Source organism: Esox lucius, chromosome 18, assembly GCF_011004845.1.
Source record: "Esox lucius isolate fEsoLuc1 chromosome 18, fEsoLuc1.pri, whole genome shotgun sequence".
Lineage (NCBI taxonomy): Eukaryota > Metazoa > Chordata > Actinopteri > Esociformes > Esocidae > Esox > Esox lucius.
In genome coordinates this window covers 16270254-16278575 of record NC_047586.1, presented here as the reverse complement: position 1 = coordinate 16278575, position 8322 = coordinate 16270254, and positions in this window count along the sequence as shown.

Genomic DNA, 8322 nt, shown 5'->3' with positions numbered 1-8322 from the left:
TCATTTGATCGCTACATTGAAATTGCCATGCGCCTCAAAAAAACAGATTTTGTCTTATTGTGTGACTGTGTATCTCTAGATTTCCCCCTGGTGTCAGTGGTTTTGGTGGAACGTCAATCAACCCACTCCCAAAAGTACATGCCGGAGTGCAGTACTAGATAAATCCAATTTGTAAAACGTCCCATTGACCAGGTGGTGTCAGTAGAGCTCCATGGTGGCTGCGCTGCACTTAGACGTGAGAGGGAGGTGGTCCCTGTAACTGGGGCACCCTGCTGGAGAGAAGATTCCCAGATGATGAGGATGGTTGGGAGGGAGGGACCCAGGCGGGCGGGGGCCTGCTGTGAAGGAATGCTTTCATCACAGCTCGCTGGCCATGTCTGCTGCTGCCAGGACGAGAGAAAGAGAGAAAGATAGTAATACACAGAGAAACAGAGAATGGAAAAAGGAAAATCCCCATCACTGTTTGCAGGCAGGCAGACAGCAGGCAGGCCGGACTGGGCCCCTGCTGTATCCACCCAACCGCATCTCTCTAGAGCCCGTCTTATTCTTAAAGCCAGCTTTCTCTCTAGAGCCCGCCTTCTTTCTAGAACCACTCTGTTCTCTAGAATCTGCCTCTCTAAAGTGTTCTCTTTGAGCCGTAACCTGTTCCAACAGTGCATCACAGGAGAAGATTAATGTCTTTCTAGCTCTCTCACCATCCTTCTAATTAGAGTAGGTCTGTGGTTTTGGATTAGTGAGGCTGTTTGGAGGTTCTGAGGGCGCTGGTTCCTTTAACTACCAGGTCCTGTGATCGCTGAGGTCTTGATTGAATGTTGACAGATGCAGATGCTAGTTCTGGTCCAATCTGTAGTTGGTGATCCCCAGATTGAGAGTCGTTGGGATGATTGCTGCAACATTAGGGCTAATTAGACCGTGAAGGTGTGACTGTTAAATGACTTATTTTGTGTGTGTGTGTGTGTGGCAGTGTGTACGTTCATCCGTGTCTGTGTGCATGCTGATGTGATTGTGTAAGACCATGTAAATAGGCACGTGTATTAGTTAACACACCGTGCTGGGCAAATGCTCCAACAGCAACGGTAGTATTCACCACAATGACTGCACCCTCAAGGGGCATTTCTTTTCAGCTTGGCAGGACACAGACATCCTACCAAGCCAATGAGGGTCCTGTATCCTTGCCAGTGGAGCTGCCCCAGAATCCACTCACCCACCTCTTTTATATTCCCACTCCTGGCGTCCTGATCTTTTTCCCGAATGCCAGGACTGTCTGTCACCCTTTTACATGCCCTGAAACCAAGGCATTCTATTGGGTATCGGACACTTTGTCCTGTGAGATGCGTAAACCAGCTGGGTCCAGCCTGCCCAGTGCAGTCAACTGTCACCATCGCCCTCCATCTGTCACCTGGGCCGTATTCATTAGGGCACACGGTGGAGAACGTTTTAAACCATTCTGAAATGGAAACTAAAAGTTAGTGTTCCTCATTGGAGAGGTCAGGTAATCCATCCCTGCTTCAGTCTCTATTCTGTTAACAAGGTGCCTAATGAATACAACCCTGGCCTGGTTAAAGACTAGGAAATGTCATGGTAGCTCGAGAAGTGAGCTTGATGGTTACTGTCTATCCTAAGAGGCCTGTTATAGTTTTCAACAAGGTGTAGAGACATGTTAGCATTTTCTACAAGGTGTAGGGATGTGTTAGCGTTTTCAACAAGGTGTAGAGACGTGTTAGCGTTTTAAACAAGGTGTAAAAAACATGTGTTTTCAACAAGGTGTAGAGACGTGTTAGCATTTTCTACCAGGTGTAGGGATGTGTTAGCGTTTTCTACAAGGTGTAGGGATGTGTTAGCATTTTCTACAAGGTGTAGGGATGTGTTAGCATTTTCAACAAGGTGTAGGGATGTGTTAGCATTTTCAACAAGGTGTAGAGACGTGTTAACATTTTCTACAAGGTGTAGGGATGTGTTAGCATTTTCTACAAGGTGTAGGGACGTGTTAGCATTTTCTACAAGGTGTAGGGACGTGTTAGCATTTTCAACAAGGTGTAGAGACGTTAGCGTTTTCCACAAGGTGTAGAGACATGTTAGCGTTCACTGTATATACAGTATTTCTGAGAAAAGGTGTGTCTGCAATGTGGCCTATAATAAATAAAGTGCGACATGTCAGACAATGGCTGTAACCTCCCTATAGAAGGCAGCCAGGGTTTAGCAGGGTGGCAGTAGGATGGGTATTGTGGAATAGACCGGTTTACATTGTAAACGTAGCAAGCTGTTCCCAATGCGACGAGGCACAGAAGCACACCGCAGGGCTGATATGGAAATAGTCACATTTTCAACTGTCATTGGGAGACTTTTTTCCATTTCCAGAGACAAGAGATTGTGTGCGTGTGTGTGTGTGTGTGCGTGTGTGTACAGGTTTTACTATCCTTGTGTAAAAATTGGTGTTTGGATTACAGTCAGGATTCAGATTAGGGTTTTGGGCTTGGATAGGCAAAAAAACGTTTTTCAATGGAAATAAGTGGTATCTCTTTAAAATAATTACACAGTGTTTATAAATAGTTTACATATAGTTTATGAATCATTAAAGAATCTTTACTTCCATATTTTCAATTATTTGTGAGGTTTTCATTGGCTTATTTATAAACCACTTTTAAATTATGAAATGATGATTCATAAAACCTGTTGCGGCGATCTGCTGCAACACTTGACAACACTTGACAAGACCATTCATGAGAGGTCTAGTTTAGGTCTTTCTTTGAATATGTTATTATGGTCATGTTATTATGCTCACGTTGTTGTTACAGTGTGATGTGGCTTAGTGAAATAAAATCGCTGGTCAGAAAATGCCAGCAAGCTTTTTTTGGCAGTGACTTTTCTACCAAAACCAAAGAGCTGTATTGTGATAACATGGTAACGTGCTTGAATTGGGACTTCGGTAGGTTGCGAAATACCCTTGTAAATGGAAACTCTCAGCCAAAGCCCTCTGCTACCTTTCAGATGAATCCATCACATGAGAGGCCCTTCCAAGTTTAAAGACCAACTTTGCCAAATCCTTGAACGTCCAAATAATCAGTGACGATAACCAAAACAATGGACTACTACTGCTGCCGATTAAACTACTGCCAAAACAGCGGCTACTCTTCCACACAAAAGGGTTTTACACACAGAATCTGTCCACGACAGCATAAGCTGTGTTATGTTTTACAAGTTACTTTAGGCCCAGTAAAGTTGCAGAAAATCTAAGGGCTATGAAAAAGGCTGAACCACTCGAAGTGCTTAAATGTGACATCAATCACCTGTCAGTGGTAATGAAGGAATGAATGTCGTGGTGTCTACACTTCATCTCCGCGTCTTATGATTAGTCTGCCGTCTCCGGGTTGACAAATTTACGAGGTGGACAACGTTAGCAAAACGGTCACGTCATGACTCGGTCTCTTGCCGTTGCAACAGTTGTTTCACAACATCCTGTCTCATGTGCTTATTGTTTCACCGTTGATATCTTCTACAGTGTTTGGAGACCTTACGGAGGTTTAGGCTGTGTTGGAATGTCTACCAGTGATGTGGTCCCATGCTTTTTACAATTAGTTTATTACCTGCAATAAACTATGTAAATGTAATTATATTTTATTTGCAGTGACGATGAGAAAAAAATGATACTTCATTGGGAGTAGTTATTATAATGTGGTACCAAATCATGTTTAGAATATTTAAAACTTGAAATATGCTTGTGTGTGTACCAGACACTAAAACACAGACGCAGTGGAGTGACAAGAAAGCTCTACTAATTGGTTGAGTTGACAGGATGCTGACAGTGCATCTCAGACAGGTACTCTGTTCTGTTTCTCTGTTTTCATCTCTCTGATGTGTGTGTGTGTGTGTGTGTGTGTGTGTTCCTGCATGCATTCATGCGTCCATGTGTCTGTGAGAGAGATTTTGAGTATCTCCATCCAGGAATTCCCTACTGTCCTAATTTTCACCATAAAATGCAACACCAGCCTTTCCTTTCCTCTGAAGCGGCCTTTGAAAAAGTACTGCTTTGTTTTTCAGAGTTTTGGCTACAGAGTAGAGGGTTTGAGAGAACAGGCTTCAGTGGAGCCAGCTTTAATGAGATCCTTGTCAGCTTATCAGGCAGTGTGTTTTACTGCACGGTGAACCGGCCAGCCTGAATACACACATACACACACCAATTAGCCCAGATCTTCAGACAAATTGAGCCAGACATTCTGGGCACAGGTAACCAGACTTCCAGATGCACGGTTGGCACATTGGACTGGGACAACACACAGACACACACACAGGCGTACACAGACCTGTGAGGGACAGACTGACCACCATGGGGAGGCCAGTAGAGTGTCCTGGGAGACTGAGCTAAAGAACATTTTCAACTACAACATATAATTTCAAACTGTTTTACTTCCATTTATCTTTGGAGGGAAATGTTTTTATATTTATTCATGAGAGGGCCGATGGTCAATTTGCTGTGGTCACAGGGCCACGTAGGCACCTCTGGTTACTGCCCAGTAGTATAATAGAGTTGAAGGAGCGGGGTCATGCAGGATCTTAAAGACAAGGTTCACACTTAATTTGAATACTGCTTAAAGCTGTCCACACTGAATACATTGTGGATGATGTACAGTGGGGAGAACAAGTATTTGATACACTGCTGATTTTGCAGGTTTTCCTACTTACAAAGCATGTAGAGGTCTGTGATTTTTATCATAGGTACACTTCAACTGTGAGAGACTGAATCTAAAACAAAAGTCCAGAAAATCACATTGTATGATTTTAAAATAATGAATTTGCATTTTATTGCATGACAAGTATTTGATCACCTACCAACCAGTAAGAATTCCAGCTCTCACAGACCTGTTAGTTTTTCTTTAAGAAGCCCTCCTGTTCTCCACTCATTACCTGTATTAACTGCACCTGTTGGAACTCGTTACCTGTATAAAAGACACCTGTCCCCACACTCAATCAAACAGACTTCCACCTGTCCACAATGGCCAAGACCAGAGAGCTGTGTAAGGACCTCAGGGATAGAATTGTAGACCTGCACAAAGCTGGGATGGGCTCTTGGACAATAGGGAAGCAGCTTGGTGAGAAGGCAACAACTGTTGGCGCAATTATTAGAAAATGGAAGAAGTTCAAGATGACGGTCAATCTCCCTCGGTCTGGGGCTCCATGCAAGATCTCACCTCGTGGGGCATCACTGATCATGAGGAAGGTGAGGGATCAGCCCAGAACTACACGGCAGGACCTGGTCAATGACCTGAAGAGAGCTGGGACCACAGCCTCAAAGAAAACCATAAGTAACACACTACGCCGTCATGGATTTAAATCCTGCAGCGCACGCAAGGTCACCCTGCTCAAGCCAGCGTATGTCCAGGCCCGTCTGAAGTTTGCCAATGACCATCTGGATGATCCAGAGGAGGAATGGGAGAAGGTCATGTGGTCTGATGAGACAAAAATAGAGCTTTTTGATCTAAACTCCACTCGCCGTGTTTGGAGGAAAGAGTACAACCCCAAGAACACCATCCCAACCGTGAAGCATGGAGGTGGAAACATCATTCTTTGGGGATGTTTTTCTGCAAAGGGGACAGGACGACTGCACCGTATTGAGGGGAGGATGGATGGGGCCATGTATCGCAAGTTGTTGGCTAACAACCTCCTTCCCTCAGTAAGAGCATTGAAGATGGGTCGTGGCTGGGTCTTCCAGTATGAAGGATCTGGAGAAGGTCTGTATGGAGGAGTGGGCCAAAATCCCTGCTGCAGTGTGTGCAAACCTGGTCAAGAACTACAGGAAACATATGATCTCTGTAATTGCAAACAAAGGTTTCTGTACCAAATAAGTTCTGCTTAAGTTCTGCTTTTCTGATGTATCAAATACTTATGTCATGCAATAAAATGCAAATTAATACTTAAAAATCATACAATGTGATTTTCAGGATTTTTGTTTTAGATTCCGTCACTCACAGTTGAAGAGTAGCTATGAAAAAAATTACAGACATGTTTGTAAGTGGGAAAACCTGCAAAATCAGCAGGTTATCAAATACTTGTGTTCCCCACTGTAAATAATTAAAAGGGGAACAGCAAGTTCTCAAACTGTCGTTGGTGCTTAAAATCCAATAGTTTTAGATGAATGAAAAGGGTTGGATGTTGCATATAGCTTACGTCTTCCTATTTTTTAAAGCATCCTGGATAGATGGTATGCTTCAACACTGTTGTTGCTTGCTCCTTGGGGTTTCTGGCTGGGTGTTTTGTAAAAGCGCTTTGTGACAACTGCTGATGTAGAAAGGGATTTATATATACATTTGATTGTATAGTGTCTAGACATTTAGTCTAAGCAGCCATCTACAATAAAGGTATAAAATTGTTACATTCAGAACAACCATTAAACAGAACACAACCACCTTCAGGTTGAAGGGTTAAAAACAAGACATTCAAAACAACCATTAAACAAAACACAACCACCTTCACGTAGTAGGTTTAAATACATGACATTCAAAACAACCATTAAACAAAACACAACCACCTTCAGGTTGTAGGTTTAAATACATGACATTCCAAACAACCATTAAACAGAACACAACCACCTTCACGTTGTAGATTTAAATACATGACATTCAAAACAACCATTAAACAGAACACAACCACCTTCACGTTGTAGGTTTAAATACATGACATTCAAAACAGTCATTAAACAGAACACAACCACCTTCACGTTGTAGGTTTAAATACATGACATTCAAAACAACCATTAAACAGAACACAACCACCTTCACGTTGTAGGTTTAAATACATGACATTCAAAACAACCATTAAACAGAACACAACCACCTTCACGTTGTAGGTTTAAATACATGACATTCAAAACAACCATTAAACAAAACACAACCACCTTCAGGTTGTAGGTTTAAATACATGACATTCCAAACAACCATTAAACAGAACACAACCACCTTCACGTTGTAGGTTTAAATACATGACATTCAAAACAGTCATTAAACAGAACACAACCACCTTCACGTTGTAGGTTTAAATACATGACATTCCAAACAGCCGTTTCACACGGTTTCAAACCACAAGAGCAGCAGGTGTTTGCAGTCAGAGTTGTCACATGACAGCCAATCTGGAGAAGGCTCCTCAGGTGTACTCGTCTTAAATAGACCCTTAATGATGGTGTGAGGGACTAGGCATGCCAGGCACATTGACAGTGTGCATGTAAAATGAGCTGCATTTGACCAATTGGTAATTCATAATGTCACAACGGTAGTGATTGGTTTGTTAGGTGTTTGCATTACTTTTAGATGGTTGGCTACTGCTCATGACTAGCTTGTGAGAGAACATCTTCGCATGTGTCTGTAGTTAGGCAGCCACCAAAGGAAAGCACTGGACCGTTTCATGTAACATTGGATAGTACACACTTGTTAACTACCTAGTTCTCTGAAGGATTTATATATTAACAAATAAATGGTTAAACCTGATGTCCACTTGCTTCCACTTCAATAAAAACACTTTTTATTGAAGTGGAATGTTTAAGGTGACCTCTGTACGAGCACACTGAAGTTGCCTTTCGTTTAAACAAACTGCAATTTTTTTTTTGAATTCACTGAAGTGTGAATATCAGGTTTGCATTTTTGCAGAATTGCCGATTTTGCTGCCGTTTTCTGACTACCAAATGGCTCCCTATTTTCTGACTACCAAATGGCTCCCTATTCCATAGTGCACTACTTTTGATCAGAGCCTCACCAGAGTAGTACACTATATAGGGAATATGGTGTAGTGTGTTCAACTTTTGTATGCTGACGTCTCAGAGCCTACAGAGGAAGACTTTAGTGGAGGCAGAGTTAAGTGGCTTACACTCATTTACCACTATCTTTCACTCACTGCATCCCTGTTCCCTCTCTCTCTCTCTCTCTTTGCCTCTGTCTCTCCCTTTTTGCCTTTGCTTCTGTCTTTCTCTTCCCAGCTTAGACTCTCTCCTCACTGCTCTTAACCCTCCCTTCACCCCCCCCCCCTCTCTCTCTGGCTCTCTCTCTCACACTCACAACACATCACACTATGTCCTCTCTCAACACACCTCCCCTTACAACACTCCTGCAGCGTGTTTTCACTTCATGCAAGAGTCGATTTATGAAAAAACCTTTGAAGCTTTAAGTGTTACTAATTTACTCACATCTTAGTAAAATACCACATGATGTCCATTTCGTTTGGCATTTTCTCGAGTCCATTTTTCTTTTAATCTAAATCTGTCTTGATAAAGGCCAGGCACAACTTTGTGTAAGATGTTTGGAAAGAAAGAAGACTTGTACGTTTCTATACTTGACCCCC